We start from the raw sequence: 18,405 nt of genomic DNA, 5'->3' as shown, positions 1-18,405 counted from the left end.
GGAAATATCAGGTGTTTAGGATGTTTCTCTCTCCCATGGAAAAGCTCCTCAATATCTGGTTTCTCACCCCAGGATGTAACCCAAGAAGTTATATGCTCTTGGGCCCGGAAGCGTGCAAGGTTGAACAACTGTTAAGATTACCTTTAAGAGCATTTTTATAATATTCATCTTTTTTTCAGTGCTCTGCTTTGCATGTGGCTTAAAGAGATGTGTGGGCATGAGAGATGCCTGGAGGGTAGTTTGACTGGTTTAAAAATAATAATCAGAAGGGAAGGAGAGGCCGGTCAGAGGTACAGAAATAAAAACAACGGAGGTAAATATAATCCATAAAGTTTGCCCTTTCAATCCTGTCTTTGTGCCCGTTACTCCTTGTTGGTCAAACCCCTCTGAAGGCCAAGACTGGGGTATTATGGGCATTTAGGGTGTTTGCAAGAGGAAAAAAAAATAATAATGAAAATTGTATTTAAACCCATTCCTCTTGGCCAGGACAAAGCAGTTCTGTCTTGATCTGCTGCTGCCAGAAGATGAGATAAAAGTTGCAAGTTCATTCGGTCAAGATGGATGAGGGTCCAGGGGAAGGCAATGAAAATAATACAAATTACCGGAGCTGTCTCTGTGAGGCTGGGAGGAACGGACAAACGTGAGTAATGCCGCCTGAATGATTTGCAGAAAATGATTTCTTCGACAAAACTTTGCCTTTATAGAGGTAAACTGTCAAAGGCCACAATGCGGGTTTTCTGATGTGTTCATGAAGTCAGAATTATTTAACGGGGAAAAGAAGGAGCCGGCTTACCCGGGGGACTAACGCTCCTCTCGGCAAGAAGGAAACTCAAACACTGGCTCCAAGCGAAGAGCGTTTGTTCTTGAGGTCCCTCCAAGCTCTTCCAGATAAAATTAGGCTCCTTCATTTGATTTTTTTTTTTATTACAGGGAGTATGTGTGCAACGTGAAACCTAAATGCAAAAAGAGAATTGGTAGTGCGAGAATTCCAGCTCCGTTTCTATAAATGTTTCTAGCGGTTTGTATCTGTGGACGCTATATTTTTTCCTTTTCTAGTACACCATCTTATTTTTTTTTGTTCTTTCCGTCAGCCCTTTGGATACACCTGTGAGAAGAATCATTTATTCAGCCATTTGTTCAGTGTGATTATCTCTAGCAGAAAGCCAACAACTAAAAATTAGTGGTTTTGCACAAATACAGGCTAAAGAACTAGACTTTTTTTAAGCGTACACAAATGCGTTTGTTGAAAAACAGGCTTTCAGGTCAGCTGAAATTATTTGTGTTGAACTCAACAAAAAATTACACGAGAAAGTAGCAATTTTTAAAAAATCAAACCATTTCTTTGTGCGTTTTTTGAAATGAGATGCTTTGACTTCTGCTTCTTGAAGCGATGTTTGGAACCAAAAAGAAGCTAACGCTAACATAAAAAAAATAATAAAATGTGTAGCGCTTCCCCAGTGAACCTTTTTTTTTTTTCCCTCCTTGATTTAAATTTTGTTTAGGAGGAGGTAAGCAGAACTTTGACTTGCTGCCTCAGAAAAACCCCACCTCCCTGTCCAGAAAAAAAATTTAAAAAAATCCAAAAAACCCCCATGAATTACATGGTTATTAGCTGGTCGAAGCCCCCACGAACAAAAGCACAAGGCAAAAGGAAGGCTGCCAAGCGTTTGACATTTTTCATTCTAGCAAATATTTGCTTTTTTCATTTGGTCTGATTCGAGAAGACGTTACTTGCATGCCTAATGTTGAGTACAGACTTAAATCCCTTTGGCTTCTCTCCTTTCAGGTGAGTCAGGTCATCTCTCCCCCCTGAACCGGGAATGCCCCAAGGCTCCTTCACGGACCCCACGTAAACCTGGAGTACCTGCAGACCCGTGGCTGAGGTCCAGCTGGGGAAGCCCTCCTGCTGCAAGAAGGCTTTGAAGCCTCCTCCCTACTCACTGCACGGGTACAGCGTATCCCAGGAGCAGCGAAACGGCTCGGGCTTGTCTGGAAATTGCTGGTTTGAAGAATGAAGTGAAAGAAGACTGCGTTTTTCCTTGCTTTCCCAACCACGGAGATTCATGAGGTGGCCGGGTGAGTTTGAGAGAACTTGCAGTCTTTTCATCATATTGATGGGTGGATGGATTTTGTTTCTTGGAGTACGTTTAAGACTTTAATTAAATCAGAAGTACGCTCTCTGCAGTGGTTCCCTGCTGCTTATCAGCCTCTTAAGGCCTTGATTCATTACTCAGTATTATTTTTTTCAGCCTAAAATAAGCTTTAAAGACCTGTTATTGGAGAGATTAAAGTTATAACATAAACAAACTCATATGCATGTTATTTTCACATGGAAGATGCTTTTAGTATCACATTTAATGTTGCAAACAAAACCATTGCTTATAGCAAGCTTTGCAGCCTGGGTGCCTTTGAAAGGGTAGATACAGTCCCCGTTTGATCTTGTGCTATTTGGGGCTTTTTATTTGCATTTTGTGGCTCTTATCTTGTAAACAAAGACTCATTTATACTTCTCTAGATCAGGATGTCACCCGCAGAGCCCTGCGGAAACGGGAGATGGTTCTGGAGGGTGCAAGACTGGTTCAGGGGCAAATGGAAATCAGGGATGTAAGAGCACTTCGGCTTTGAGGCTCATCGCAGCAGAGACTGGAGGTAACTGTTTTGTTTTCCCCGCGTGCCGTTTGGAGTTTGAAGAGGTTCCGCGCTGCACCTGGCAGACTGGGGAGGGGGTAAATTTGCTGGAAATTTGCCATGGCTCCCCCAAAATGCAGAGAGGGGCACTAGGTGCCTCAGGCCAGGATGCAGGGACACGGTCTCCCCATCTCTGCTAACCCTCAAGTGAAAACTCTCCGGGGAGCCTGGGGCAGGCTGTTCTGCCAGCCAACAGGGAAATTAATACCACGCATAGAGCTGAGTTCAGCCGTGCATCAGAGGGCGGGGAGGAGAGGAAGAGAGCTTGTTCATTTGTTTGCTCAAGGGATGCGTCGTGCTTGGAGCTGCGGGTCAGATGGGGCTGGTTGTCAGGGGAGGGCTCTCGGCTTATTGCAGGCTCGCTCTTGGCGTGCAATGACCCGAGCTGTTGGAAAGCTTCTGGCTGAGGGCTGCCTAGGAGGCTTTCTGCTGGTGGCCGATGCCTGCTGGAGAGGAAAACCCAATGGGAGCGATGGGGAGGCTCCGAGGGTCCTGCTACGCTAGCCACTTTGTGTTGTGCCATCGTGCAAGGCCACGCATGTCCCTGGGGCACGGGGCGTCCCCGGGCTGCCTCCGGTCCCGAGTCCTTGCGTGCTGCTGCCCTGTGGGATAGGAGACAGGCACGCCCTAAAAAGCCACCCTCCAAAGCCACCCCTGTGTGGTGGCAGGGCTATTTTGCACGGTTCGCACGGTGGCAACCGGAGCATCAGCCCTTTTGGCACGTGCGCACAAATGGGAGGGATGAATCAGGCGGTCGCTGCTGTTGTGTGCAAGCAAGTTTTTCTAATCTCTTGTTTCTGTAAAGGTTATAAAAGTAAATAATCCTGCTACAACACAGTGTCCTCACAGTCCCTGTGTGGCTCCATGGATAACTCTTGCCGAGGCTGACTTGTGGTGATTAATACGCTACAGAGGGAAATTATTTTTTTTAAAGGGAGCAAAGAACTAAAGCTGAGAATGTGCCTTGAAGAAGCTTGTTCCCTTCACGTCCCCTGCGCTCGAGGCTGATTAGCTTTTGTTTCTTCCTCCAGACGTAATTGGGGGAACCGCTGTGGTTTTTTTTTTTCCCCCTCCTGCCCTGCGACGTTGCTCCCCAGCAGTGCGAGGATTAGCGAGTGGTTAAACGCATCGGGAGGTGACCTTGCTTTGCCAGAAGATCCCTCCTCGCAAGCCTGGACTGCTGGGCTGCCGTGGGGAAGCAGGCAGCGTCCCCGTGGACCAGCTAAGCAACGTCAAAGCTTCTTTCTGCGCTGGGGAGTCCGGAGAGGTGCTGAGGCCAGGAAGGAGGGGATGTGAGCAGGGATGAAGCACGGGGCTGGGCAGGATTGATGCTGGCCCTGGGTAGGAAGGGCTGAGGTGTTTAACCCCCCTCCCCTCCTGGCAGTTGTGCTGTGCCGAGTTAATATTTATGCTGGTCCTGTGTCTGTGACGTGTCTTTTAGCGCTTTTCCGGAGAGCTGCATTGGGTAGTGCCTTGCGCTGTAGCCAAGAAGTGGGAGACCGCTGGGAGCCGGGTTGGTGCTCCCCAGTGTTTCTCCGAACAGCGTGGCAGGGTTCTGAGGACACGTAGTACAGCTGCCAGGTCTCTTACGTCCCGGGTGCAGAGCGAAACGCACCTCTGTAACATCCAAATGCGGTTAGCTGGTGACCACCACCATAGTTGTCTGCTGAAAGCACGGGGTAAGGTGTACACCGGTTTTACAACAATGAGGAGAGTAATGAGAACTGTCCCTTTTTCTTGAAAAGTTCTTAATATTCTACCCCTCTCCCTCCATCCTGTTAATTATCTTGGATGGGACTTAAGTTCTCCTGTTTTGCGTTCTCTAATTTACCAGAAACGCTTTGTCTTTGTGGACCACGAATGTTCCCCCGAGCCATCCATCTCTATTTGCTCCCCGCCGCCCCCCGCAGCTTCTCCAAAACTTTCCAGTTAGTGGTCAAATCTCTTGTCACCTTTGAAAGCTTTGATTTGGGAGGGAGAATCTTCCAACCCAGGGCGGATGTTGCTCCTTGTGCAGGGATGCCGCAAAATAAATTCCGCCATGAGGAAGGGAGAAGCATCTAATCTTCCTGCTCCCTAGATTTAGCTGTGCCATTAGCTGGACCCTGCACATAAAACTAATTTTATAATTTGTAAACGTAGCTGAATGGGTTTTATAGAGGAATGTCGGGAAGTGATGAGATGCCTTCAATAGATTTATAAAGAAGTTTAATGCATAAAGCTCTCTCCCTTCCACCCCCCCTCCCTCTGTCTTGGAGTTGCATACAACAGAAAACACGTCCACAGTGAGGGCTTTGTGGCCAGCACTCAAGCCTTTAATTTTGCTTTTACAAGACAGTTTTATAATGTCAGGAAGAATGGAAAAGCTGCAAGGCGTGCGCGCTCAAGATGCTGTGCTCCTGGAAAGCTTTGGATGGGCTCCAAGCAATGTTTGGTGGCAAAGGAAGATGAAGGTCTTGGAAAGAAAAAAAAAAAAAAGATAATAATCAGCCAAGCCCTCGTCCTGCAATATTCCTGTTCCTGTGAGCTGGGAATGTTGTCGAAGCACAAGAAGGACAGAAGAAATGTGGTCTTGCAACATGACGTGTCTGAGGGTGGGTTTTGTTTGCATCAAGAATAGCTGCTTCTGTTCCACCCTATTGAATTGTCCTTGTGTAGGGAGAATAAGCCATCCCGTGATCCGCAAGCCCAAAAAGCCTGCTTTTCACTTGTGGTTAGGCTCATCATGGACTTCCCGTGTGGTTTCTCTGCAGTTTAACAAGGGAGAAATTCCCAGGTTTCTGGCTTTTCCTTTGAATCAGACAAATATCCCCTCCATCTGCTTTCACCAGGGAGGATGACATTTGTGGTACCCAGTGACTAGTTTTTTGGTTTGGTTTTTTTTTTGGAGGGGATATCTTCTGTTCTTTTGGGATGTAGTTAAAGTAGACTGAGAGGTTCAGAAACGAAGGGATGGGCAGACGGGTCTTTAGGAAACCAGGCTAGCGAGCGTGCCTGGATGCATCACCAAACCCTCGTAACACGAGCGCCTGCCTCAAACAGCCCTGGCCCCGTACGAGGGCTTTGCGGGGTCAGGCGAAGGGTTATGGGCTTAGAGATCTGGATTAGCAAGCCGGGGCCAGGCTGATAATCAGCATTCATAGAGCAGCCTTATCGTAACCGGCAGCAGCCCTCGGTTCTCCCCTCCTCTTTATCACCCAAGGACTGAGCAAACGCGTTGGCCAACTTTCCTCCTTCGCTCTCAACTGGGGATTATCAGAAGATCTCGCCTGGTGTGAAGGAGGTTCCTCCCAGGCCGGCTTGCCCATCTCCAGCTCGGCAGCTTGCAGATTAATCTCTGCGTTAAGACCTTAACGTGCTTGAAAAGTGTTGGAGGCTGGCTCGGAGCTGGAAGGATTGCCTGACTGCATTTTTCCACTCCGTCTCTCTGTTTTTTATGTTCTTGGTTGTGTTTTCTTTTAACGATTCCCAGCTTGGACTCTTCCCTGATTTTTTCTTTTTTTTTTTTTACTGTCTTTCTATTGAACACTGATGGAAAAAGAGAGTGCTTTCCTCCTGCCTACTTAAATCTTTGGCTGACTCGCACGGAAAAACAGTCACACTTACTGTGGCTCCCAAAGCCTTCAAATCATCTGGGGAGAGGGGAGCAGAGTGCCACGAAGGGAAGGAAATCATTTGTATAGGCATAGGGTGAAGAATCACCTTCCTTTACGCTCGTGATCTGTCTGTGTTCATACAGATTGCTGTCTCTGATCTTTTTTTCTCTGCCCAATATCTCTTTTTTTTCTAGTGTCTTTCCTCTGCCTTTGCCGTCGGATCTGCGGTGTGTCCCTTTTGCTGGGACGTCTTGCTCCCGGGAGAGCTTGACTAAGGACGCTGGGATTTGAAGATCCAGATTATTGACAAGAAATCATTACTGAAACCTTTTAATGCATCTTCTGTAATTGATACAGCAATGGAGGGAGGACAGCTTTTCCTGCAGACGCAAGGGGTTTTTTTTCCCCCTTTAATGTCTTTAAAAAGCACTGAGTGTGGTGTCCTCCAGCCGATTCCCCGTGGGTTAAAACGTGCTGGTGCCAGATGCTCTGGGGTCTGTAAATATTGCCATTTGCTACTCCTGGATGAATACCCTTGGCAGGGAAGCAGATGGAGTCCAAAATGCTGAGCAGCAGAAGACCCCGAGGGGCAGAGAGCTCACTCCCAGCTAAGCACCATCCTATGCCTAATATTGGGGTCCTCTGTTTCGCTGCCAAGCTGCTTGGTCACCCGTGCACTGCTACGGCCCGAATTGTTGCCCTATCGCCCCGAGTTAAGCTGGGTGGATCCTACAGGGAAGAGAGCAAGAGAGGTGCTCTGAGCGGGGCTGCAAACACCCAAACCTCTTACCCGGGGGCAAAAAGCAGCCCGGCTGGGGCGAGGGTGGTGGTCTTGGTGTCCATAAGGAGCCCAAGGAGGGAAGGGATTGGGGGTCCATCGGGGTGAGACTTGGCAAAGCCCCCATTTCCTCAACCGAGACTATCTTCTGACCATCCCCCTTGGCCTTTTGCTGGCATCTGTTGCTAGGAGATAGGAAGCACGATCCCTTTTAAAGCATCGTCCCTTTTGAAGCACCTTTGGCTGCCCTCTATCTTCCTGGAGAATTTCAGCTTTGCACAGTCTCCCCACTCCTTTCCTCCACTCGGACTCATCCCTTTCATCTTTCTCCTCTTGCCTCCGTGGAAGCAGGAAGGAAGGAAGGATTCACCGTGCTTGCCGTAGGGCGCTTGCTCCAAACGGTGCTGCGAGCCCGCCCCCCGAACGCGCTTATTTTGATTAACATGGGATTCAGCAGCAGACGCCCGTCTGTGAACTTACCTCCTGTGCCAGATGTTGATGTTCCTCCCCGAGGATGGAGGAGCCAAGGACTAAGATAAAACAGCCCCTCTGGCACGCGTGTGACTCCTTCTTCAGTATGTAAATACATACGGGCTGCACAGGGTACCCGTGCCACCTCCTTGGTCAGGACTTTGCTTTTAGGATGTGCAGTGGCTTCTCAACTCTCGGCAGGCATTTCTCTTTGCTTCGGCGTCAGCCCCGCTTCAAATAAAAGCTTTCTGGTCCTGCTGTTGGAAAGCCAGGCAGCAGGCAGGGTTTGCCTTGCAGGGTTAAAACAACAAGGGACGCGAAGGATACTGCAGAGGCACAGATGAGAACAGGGATCAGTATGTGCGTAGGGATGTTTGCCCCAGTTTTGGACTCTAAATCACTCTGTGTGCCTTTAAAAAAAACAAAAAAAAAACAACTCACCAACAAACCAAGCAAATTGTATTAAAAAAAAAGAGACCTGTTCTCAGTCTTACAGACATGTGCTTGCAGCCCGCTCCCACAGCCGCAGAGCTGCACACGCGGAGCAGGTGGTCACTTAGGGCACCAAAATGTTTAGCGATTGCCTAGCGAGTAAGTGACATTTTCCAGCTTGCCTAAGGTTGCAAGAAAAATGCATACGTGTCTCCACCGGACCCACGAGCCGGCGCTGACCTAGATACGTGCCCAATTATACGCGCAGGCAGATGCCTGCATCCCCACCTCGGAGCAAGGGGCTGAGCCCGGCGCGGCCGTGTGCCGGGACAAAAAAAAAAACCAGCCGGCGCGGATTTTTTCCTGAGAAACGCCCCCAGATCCAGGGATGTTGGCGGAGGGCGAGGGCTCGTCAGGAGCTCAGCGGGGTTGGAGTATGTGGTTAGCCGAGTCCTGCTCGTTTGCTTTTGGAGGGAGGGGGGCAGCCGGTTTGGGGGAAGCAATGAAAAATCGAGGCAGGCTCCCCTCGCTGTGTTCGTTGGTCCCTGCTGAGCGAGGGGCTCCCTGCCACAGCTGACGACCTGCCTCGAAGGCAGCGGGGCTGGTACCCCTCCGGTGCTGCTTCCTCCTCCTCCTCCTCCTCTTCCCGTCCATGCTGATTTACCATTTCCCATCTTTCATTTCTGTCGTGGCCGGCGGCAGCCACGTTTAGCGATCGCTTCGCACATTTGTCGTGCTGTGGGCGTCACGGTGTGATGGCTGGTGCCTTTGTTTGATTGCCCAAAAACCTTCTCCCCCCCAACCACCAAACCAAACCAGTTTTAACCTACCTTTAAAGCTGAGATTGGAGGAGAATTTTCCATGGGAGGTAGAGATGTTTTTAGTGATTTCTTACTCTCTTCCCTTTTGCAGCCTCACCCTAAGTTTGGTTTCAACGTTACGGGCATTGAGTTCTTGGGCAACGTTTTATTTTGGAGTGATAGCAGTGTGGAAATGAAAAATAAGGGTTAATCTCACGAGCTGAACTGAGCTGTGTTAGAAAGCAACTTTTCTGGGACCTTTTTCCTTTGGGCCAGGCCGTGTATGTCTTCACTCGGGATGGTCGGTGGCGTGTGTGTCGTCTTCACCAAGAGGTCCTTTTGCTCTACTACACCTGGCCAGCGTCGGCTGTTTGAGCCTTAATTCCACCTGTGCTTCATATACAGAAAGGGGGAAGCTCACTGGAGAAGAAACAGCAATAAAACCCAATTCATGTTATAAGGAGGGGCTCATCCTACCTGGCTCCCCAGCTGTGGTGCAACACATAACCCTTGCCATAAATGCGCTCGGCCCCAAGCAGCCAGGGCTTTCTGCTCCTCCTGCCCGCTGTCACGCTTGGGATCGGGTTGCTCGCATCAAAATTGAGCGAGACGAACCTCTCTCCCCGCACCCCGTCCTCGGGCTGCTGTCGGCTCTGCGGCCACCCTTCCGTCCCACTTAATCGCTCGGGCTAACGAGGGAAATCAATCACGCTGCCCCGGGGCTGGCTATCCATCTCTGCCAGCGCTGCCCCCTCCTCGGCGGCGCTGGAGAGACCGGGGGGTGGGGGGGAGCCTGGCCACCCCCCACGGCATGGCAGACAGCCTGGGTTTGAGTTCCCTGCGTGGATCGTAGGGAATTGCAACGCTGCAATTAAAAGCTAATGCTTCAACAGCGCTGGGTGCTTTGCAGTCGCTGTCTCGGTATTAATAATCTTCCGTTTGCGTTAGATCTGGTTGTTTCTAGCTGAAAGAAAAACGCATTACAAGACCATCTTGAGTCCTCTGTAGCAGGCGCTTCTCTCTTGTAGCAGAAATTGTTGGCTCAGAAAAGCCCCAGCAACCCAGAAGTGTAAAATCACAAATGAGGTGAGTTGTGTTGGAGGATGCTGGCCATTTGCCGTATTTTTAACACCCGATCTCTGCAAATCCCCCGTGGAGGTGCTTGAAAAGAACATATTTCCCCTTCTCTTTTCCTGCTAGTTTTGTCATTCTGACAAATTGTTGATGTGTTGGTTGTGTTTCTTGTGCTGCTGGAAATATTGGTGGTTTTCGTGTCTTTGAGCTGGCACCAAATGCGATTTCTGCAGAGAAACGAGAGTGAGCGTCTGGAGATAACTGTTCCTCTGGCCCTATCGCACCCCGCTACCTTTTGCTCTCCTACGGATAGCACCTGTCTGTTTTACATCCTGACAACAACTTTCCTTATTTATTGAAAGGCTAGGGATTCTGCAAGGATATTTCCATTTTTCTCTGCTATTTCTGGCGGTCGTGCTGCAGCAAATTGGTCTCCAGCTGCACCTTTTCTCCTCCGTTTTGGCTGGAGGGAGCCTGTCTTGCTTGCTGGGTGATCAAAAATCATCCCGTGAAATGGTACCCAGTCGTGCAACGAGCCGTTGGGGGATACGGTGTTAAAATAACGCCTTACTCAGCAGCGATGCCGTGGCGTGGGGTGGGGGGGCTATATCGTGTTCCTCTGCGCTGCCTCGTAGTGCGCCGGCACCTCCCCGGCGTCAACGGCCACCAAAACTGAGGGATGTAACCCCTTTGCCTCTGGTTTTGGTGACACGAAGGACACCTTGCACCAGTTGCCGTCAAGGGGAGACTCGGATGGAGCGTGAGAAGTTTGTTGTTCGGCGTGGAGCGCAACGAAGCTGCTGTTGAGCTGGAGGGCTGGCCTAGGTCTTTGGTGAGAAGGGGAGAAAAGCATCCTTATGCCAGGCAGAACCCAGGTTTTGCTGGGCTAACGAATGTTTTTGGATAGGTTGAAAAGAGTTGCTCTTCAACAGTGTCTTTTTTTTTTTTTTTTAAATGTCAGCCTAATACCAGCTGCAAAGACACCAAATTTCTTTGCCTCTGCTCTTCTTAAGGTGTCACATCCAGAAGGTAGCCACCTCCCAGGAATAGTTAGGATGGAGATTGCCTTGCAGCCGGGTTTGAGCCTGGGCGAGTCCTCAGGCGGTTCTCTGCATTTATTCATCTGTCCCTTTTTCAGTCATTTAGAAGGAAGGCCATGCTGAGTACCGACATCTAGTTAGAAAATGAGAAATGCTAGTGGCATGGAAGACCTAACATTGTTAACCAAATATTTGAAGTAGTGTAAAGTCTGGTTTCGTTAAAGCCCTGTGGATTTGCTCACCATACCCTATGTCTGTGTATTGATGTGATGTTAGCTTTTTTCCATCTTTTGAAAGCTTTTCTGGAATTCTGGCTCTTATTAAAATGAGCATTAAATGATCCAAATGGCTCCTTGGCTGGCTGTCTTAAAATTCTTGAATCTGAGTACCCTAGCCTTGATCACCTAAATGCATCCTGCTCTCGTAGTTGCCGCGTTTTCACCACTTTTGCATAATCTTTAGTTGTTGGCGACTCCGTGGATTTGGCTGCTTCCCCAAACGCCAAGTGAAGCAGCAATATTTACGCCCCGTGCCGTCCGCTGTCGAGTTCTCTCTTTTCACGAGAAAAGCAGGACAGAAACCTCTCCTTGTGCTCCGCTCCGCTGGACGTAGCTTTCTCCTTTTGCGGTATGAGCCGCTGTCTAACCCCAAATAGGATAATATTTAATCTGACGGGCATCGTATGGTTTTACAAAGTGGTGTAGCCTAATTGGAAAAAGAAGAACGGGTCAGGATTACGTCGAGACGACTCAGCCAAAATGTAAACTGAAGACATTGCAAAAGCACTACGGGACCTGCTTTGCGCTCCGGAACACTAGTTATGATCTTTATCTGATTCAAAATAGCTGACAGGATAAAAGACGAGCCTGTCTCTGTTAGTTTGCAATTAGGCACTCTGCTCACAAGCATCTGTTCTCTAGGAGAGATCACCGCTGGCGATTGTACGGCTCGTGTTTTCCTCGAAGGGACACCGGAGCTGGTCCGAAGAACCGGCGCTGGGAAAGGGCTGCTAACACGATAAGAGAAATGAAGCTCGTGTGTTCGGAGGGACGGCGAGGAAAGCCTGACTTAATTAAATTAGGGAAATGAAAGCTGAGGAAGATAGCTGCCTGTAAATACACGGGCGGAAGACGGGGAGGGGAGAGTATCAGCGAAGGAGAACTATTTATGCCCGAGGACAGTGTTGGCACAAGAACAAGTGTATGTAAACTGGCCCAGAATAAATTCAGCGTAGAAAGTGGAAGATCGTTTCTGACAATTAGAGAGCAATCAGGCTCTGGACCAGCCTCCTCGTGGGAATAGAGGGGATAGAAACCTTCCTGCTTTTAGAGCCGGACCTTGCAGGAGGGCTGGATCCAGGAACGCCGCATAGCCCAGTGCTCCTTTTCCTTTCCTTATTTTCCTACGATTTCTGCCTCAGCCTCGTATTTATGGCAATTCTCATCACGTCCCACCTTCCTCCCTGTCCCCTGATATGGATCTCGGTTGCTGGCTTCGCTCCCTTCTGATGCAGGTGGCTTTCTTCTAACCGTAATAACTTTCCCGCATGGTCAGGAGCCTTGCAGTAGCCTCGGTGCTTTTTAATTTTTTTTTATCACTGTGCCCAATGCCTCTTTGTCCGTTTGTCCTTCTTGCGCGAAGCAGGAGGCCAGGCAGGGGACAGATGGCGTCCTCCAGCCGAGGTAGCCCTGCCAAACCCCCCCCCCCAGGTAAGAGATTCCCTGGCGGGGGCTCTGCTCTTGGTTTAAACAGGCACGAAACGGCGATCGGAGCCGATTTCCAGCCCTTGCGCGATACGGCCCTGGAAATAACTTGGTACCCCTGATGGAGAAGGACTTTTTTGCAATCCAGGTTACGCCTGTTTGCGTGCCGGGGAGCTGCGGGTGCTGAGCAGCCTTGGGATGGCAGTAGCTTGAGATACCCCGTTTGCACAGCTCTTTCCTAGGACTGGGAAACGAGAGATGCTTCATAATACCCTAAATCAACTTTCCGGGTGCCTTTGCTCATGTTTCCCTCAAACTCTTGCGAAGGGGATGTGGGCAGCGAGGTCGCTGACCTCACCTTGTCTACAGTGATGCTTCCAAGATGTGGCTTCAGCGATGCCCTTGGCTCATGAGGTTGGATGTTTCTATTTGTTTTACGTGCAGCGGTGTAACTAGTATGTTTAAACTTGCCTTTTTGCTAAAAATATGGGCAGTGGATGGATGGGGAGCGGGAGTGAGGAAGAAAAGGGATTTCTTTGCTTGCAGGTTGTACCCATTACACTAGACTGGAGCCTTTCTTCATTTATTACCATAATAACTAGGAAATGCACTCTGAAACTTCCCAAAAGGCTGGAGGCCTTGTGAGGAGAAGCGTAAGACCAAGTTCTTCCTGCAACCGAATCATAATGTTGAATCCCAAGTGTCCCTGAGGAGAGGGGGGGGAAAAAAAATCATTAAAAAAAATATAAAATCTTTGTAAGGTATTATGTAAGCTTTCTGGATTATCTAAAGAAATCTCTTCAGCAAGGTAGTTGAAATACCGGGTTTTCAGGGGAATTAAACGCCTGCCTGTGTGTGTTTCGGGCACCCAATTCCTCTAAGGCCTTTAAAAACGCCTGCCTTCATTCATATTCTCCGAGTGTCGGCGCTTAACTAGCCTTAGCTGCACGCGTGCTCCATCAGATATTCAAACAATTCCTCTTGATGAAGGAGCAAAGCTTTGCGCTGAGGCTCCTGTTCTGCATGCGCGCAGCTCTTGCGAAGGACTAGCAAGTGCATCTGTTTGAACTTTAACGCTCCCTTCGTTTCATTTCAATTATATATTTAGTTATCATTATCAATCTTATCCCACGTGGAAGTTGGGGAGGGGATGTGGAAGTTCTCAGGCAGCCAAAATAAAACCCCTGCGCTGTGATGCTCCACCTAATTTCCCAACCTACCGCCTGGCATCTCAAAAGCGTGCATTTCTAACCCCATTAGTGCCCATCTTTTGTAAAACTCTATTCCCCTTCCCTGGCGTTATTGTAGGTTTTAGATTAATTCTTATCAATTCTTTTCTTTCATAAAGCAAAATAGAAAAGATATCTGATCAGAAAGCATTAAAAAAAAAAAATCCTAAACAGTACAACTAACCAAGCTAATTTAGTGAAGCAACAGTTTATGCACATCAAGGTGGGTTTTTTTTTTTTTTTTTCAGTCCCTTAATGCTTTGAGGTATAATTGGGCTACAGGTAAAGCTGAATAAATCATTTACAGAAGGACAAAAACGTGGACTTTCTCAGCGGAGCGGGAAGCATCTGGGCAAAGCAAAGCCCCTCCATGCTGAGAGGCAACAGAGTGCCCAAAGCTGGTGGACGGGCCACCGAGGAAGGACTGCGGGGCCACCTGAGCTGCCTTCCACCGGGTTTGGGTTTGGGTTCCGGCTTCCCTGGCGGCACCAGGGAGGGATTTGGGCTTGGGAGCTCCCGAGCTGCGGGGTGCTACTCAGGGCAGATGCTGGCGGTGGTTGAGCGATGCTGCAGGGACAGCACTGGGGTGGGACGGTCAAACCTCTCTTTGATGGTGGAAGATGTTAAAGGGGGTGAATTGGTAAGAATTTAATTTGCCATACTTCTCCCTGCTCCTTCAAACTCCTTGCCACCCTGGTTTTTTCGGTACAGATGCGTAGGATAGGGCCCCAAGGCAGCTTGACAATTGTCAGCATTGTACATGTTCTGATCCCAACCAGGTCCAACCTTACACACCAAATATGAGGCAGCTGGGCTGTGTCTTGTGTTTTCCCCCCCCCCAAAATATGCCTCATGCATCTGTAGGATGACTTCAGAGCGCTGCGTATCCTGGTTTTTTTAGCTCAATCCCTGCTTTTTATGATATGGATCCTAAAGCAGCAAAAAGAATATTGAAATTCTCGTGCCTTCTCTTTATTTATTTAGCGTTACCTTGGCTCTGCTCGGCGAAGGTGCCTCAACGTTAAGATTTCACCAGCCGAGCCTTGCTGTGCAATGCATGGGAGTGTTTCTGCTTGCAGCCCCCCGAGCGCAGGCGGAGAGTGAATCGATAATTCTTCGGTAACTCAAACCCAAAGGCAAGGCCATGCTCAGCTCCAGCTGCTCTTCCATGCGCGACTGGTCCGATTCTCATCTCCTCCTCCCGCTGCCGTTACCCTCCTGTGTTGCTTCTGAGATGCTCTCCTAAAGACTGTTTTGAGGGGGAATATGTTAGATGAGGTGGAAAACCAGGCTGAAGTCCTTGCTGGAGCTCTCAGCTGAGCTGCCTCCCTTCATGCCTCTCTGGTGCGTCTTTCTGGTGGCATAAAGGAAAATGTCATTAATTTTCAGCCTAATCCCTACTGAAGTGTTGAGCTCCTTCTCCTGGTGGCCAGCAGCAGCCTAGGAGATGCCAAGACAACTTACGCGTCGGTCAGGGCTGGGGGACGCGGTCACGCTGGCAGGCGGGTGCGATTTATTTGCAGGTGGTGCAACGCAGCTGCCGGTTCACCCTGGGACCAGACCTATGGGGCACGCTTTTTTTTTTTCTCTGTTGCCTTTTTTGCCTTTTCAGGGGCAATGCCCTGTCGTCGTCTTCAGTAATAATTAGTGACGCTTATCCACGGTCTTGAGATGAACCGGTCTGTCGGTGCCGGCGGGGCTGGCGGCAGCTGCTGCTCTGCAGGTGAACGGGGAAAGAGAGAGGAGGATGGAGCTCGTGCTCGGCACGCTCGCATCGTTATTGGCGACCCCTTTGAACTTGGGCTGGCATCTATTGCTGCTGGTGCGGTCCTGGCACCTTTGTCCCTTCCACAGTCATCCCTGTGACCCGCCGCTGTGGCTGCCTTCCAGGGAAGTCGTCAGGTACTAAAAATAACCGGGGAATAGCTGATGGCGTGTCTTCTGTCCCCGCGGTAGTGGAATTAGCCAGGAGGCTGACTCCAGCCGGGAGCTCTGGGGCCGGCTGCTCCCCTGTCATGCTGGGCGAGGGCAGGAGTGTGCTGGTCTCCTGAACCAGGAGGTCACGGCGTCTTGGCGTCGCCCCATGGCTTTGCTGCCATGCTTGCTAGGCTCTCAGAGGCGGTTTTCCTCTTATGCCATGAAACCAGGCATTGACGGGCAAGTCAGCTCTTCCAGCGCCGGTTGCGTTTGTTTATTGCCTTTTGCAGGCACGGCGTCAAATCTTTGGCACGGCTTTGCTCGAGTCTCCGGATGAGTAGAGGATCCGGATGTAACTCCTCATCGGAGGGACTGAAGTCTTCCAGCTTTGTTGCTCTCCTCATCCTTGAGTGGGAGCGAGGAGCTGGTGTCCAGAGAACCCGTAGTCTGAAGCACAGCTCGCCTTCTCCTTAACGGGAACTGATGATGGGTGCAGACACCCTTAACTGTCTCCCACAGGGCAACAATTTCTGGAGTGCCCCACAGGAGAGGAAGGACCGAGAGCTTGCTGCGGTGGTCTGCTGTCCTTCGCGTGACCAGAGAACTGGGCTTGCAAATCTGCTGCTTTTCCCCTCTCCGTGCCTTTATTTGTTGCTCGTTGTCATTCAGGACGTGGTTCTTTTCACCAGCCTTTCCTGCTGGATAACGCACAGCCAAGTGATGCTCCAAGAAGGACGGTTGAGCCAACGTGGACCTCGCTGGTTCAGTGGCGAGGTCTGGAGGTTGCAGCTGCGGGCTTGGTCCGGTGCGGTTGTGGGTCATAACCACCTAATAAAAAGCCTTGGGTGCTCAGGGTGCCCTGCGGCAGGCGGAGGAGGTGGTCTGGGCACCCTTCCGTGTTAAGTAGCCGCTTTATTCTGGCCTCCGTGCTCCGTGACCTAAACACGTTCAGCCCTGGGAACTAACGATGGGGAGGAGGCGTCTCCATCCCTGTTTGTGGAAAAGGGGTTCTTCCTGCGTCTCGCTGGCGTGCGGGGCTGCATGCTCGGGGTTAGTCTGGCAGCTAAGCCCTCGTCATCTCCTTGGATGCGTGAAGTCCCTCGGCTGGAAACGCTGAGCGCCGTGGCAGTGCAAACCAGGTTCGGGGGCTGGTCGGACGCTGCAGCTGAGGACGTAGATGCGATTGCGTTCAAGCTCTGCATTTCTGCTCCGGACTTATCTCTGCTTTTAATTCCGCGGTTGTATTTATGACTCTTACCCTTTAATTACAGGTGATATGTTTCTGGGAGAGTTGTCTGCGCGCGTGATGAGGGCTGCACCTCCTCCATGCCCGCCTCCGTTGGGAAGCGCGATGCCATCCCCCTCGCCTTTTCCCTCCTCCTGCAGCTGCGGCTTTCCCGGCTGCAGCCCTGAAGGAAGCCTGGAGTTCACAGAGGGGACAGCAACCAGGGTTCAAGGGGAGATGGGTGTCTGCTGTCCTCCCTAACTGCTCTTGCCTCTTTTCTTATTTATAAGTGCAAGCAAACAGGTGCTAAAAGCTTCTTTCTTTTTTCCCCCTGTCCTCCCTGCATTGCACAGTCAGCTTCTCTCCTGAGATGCCTCCTTGTAACCTGCTCTCTCCCCCTAAAACTGCTTCTGCGTTTCTCAGCATTTCTGCAAGGACTTGATTTATCTATTTATCTTCCCATCTCCCTTTCTGCGTTATAACTGGGGTTTGGGGCTCGGGAAGAGGAGCGGGTGGAGTCATCCTTGAGCTCTCTGCAGGGGATGTGGGGATCGGAGATCCCCTGCTCACCTTGGATATTACTCCCCCGCCCCCAGTGAGGTGCTACCTGGCATCCTTGTTCAGAGTCGCATTTTGGACTTGGGAAGGATTATGTTTTAACAAAGTTAGTGTCTGTGAATCTCTGCTGCGGTGGTCTTAGTCTGCTCGTTCAGTCTGGTTGCACGCGTGGATCCTAGGGGTATCGATTCACCCTCGGGAGGGCGCCGATTTGGACACAGGTTTGCGTGTGTCTTCCACGTGGTGTGGTTCCTTAACCTGTCTGCTCCCGAATAACCCAGAAAGCCTCATAAATTCCTTCAGATGCTAATTCTGGCTGTTCGTGGCGCATTTTGAACCAGGCGGCTTCTAGATTCGCCCTCTCTTGAAATGTCTGCTTTGCAGTAAAGCAAAACCCCATCGCTGATGCTGTCACTGGAGAAAAATGTATTCATTATTATTATTATTATTTTTAGGAAAGATGCAATCTCACCTCATGCATAAAATTAGTTTAATGAAACAGCAGGAATGGGAGGGAATATTGGCTTTCCTGTGCTTGTTTGTGGAGCGAGCGAACAATTTCTTTGCTCCCTCTCAGGCCTGGGATGAATGATATCTCGTTGACACTGCGTTTTTAACTGAGGTGTGTCCACGAAGACTGCAGGCAACCAAAAATTAGGTTTCAAGAAGTTATTTAAAAGAAGAAAAGTAAAGAAAAAACAACAACTTTTGCTTAACTCTCTGGGAATTGGAAAGGAGAGATGAGGATAGAAGTGATAACGTCATCTCAGGGCATCCAGACGGCGGTGATGGCAGCGTGCTGCAGGAGCTCTTGTCCCCTCCAGCACTCCCACACGGATTTGTCCTTTGGCTTAGTTCCCCTTGGGACTTCGGGTTGTCTCGGGGATTTTTTTG

At 49.9% G+C, this 18,405-nt stretch overlaps 1 long non-coding RNA gene across 2 annotated transcripts in view; it reads left to right on the top strand.

Moving 5' to 3' along the window:
• The first annotated feature begins 1,791 nt into the window (after nt 1-1,791).
• LOC142602651 (uncharacterized) overlaps nt 1,792-18,405 on the top strand; it is a 129,777-nt gene continuing 113,163 nt past the window's right edge. For both annotated transcript variants that reach the window (XR_012836413.1, XR_012836414.1), the window contains exons 1-2: nt 1,792-2,076; nt 2,516-2,649. This is a non-coding gene — a long non-coding RNA (uncharacterized LOC142602651). The remainder of the gene's footprint in view (nt 2,077-2,515; nt 2,650-18,405) is intronic.

This window comes from Balearica regulorum, chromosome 7 (genome assembly GCF_011004875.1).
Source record: "Balearica regulorum gibbericeps isolate bBalReg1 chromosome 7, bBalReg1.pri, whole genome shotgun sequence".
Taxonomy (NCBI): Eukaryota; Metazoa; Chordata; class Aves; order Gruiformes; family Gruidae; genus Balearica; species Balearica regulorum.
This window is presented reverse-complemented; position numbering and strand designations above follow the sequence as displayed.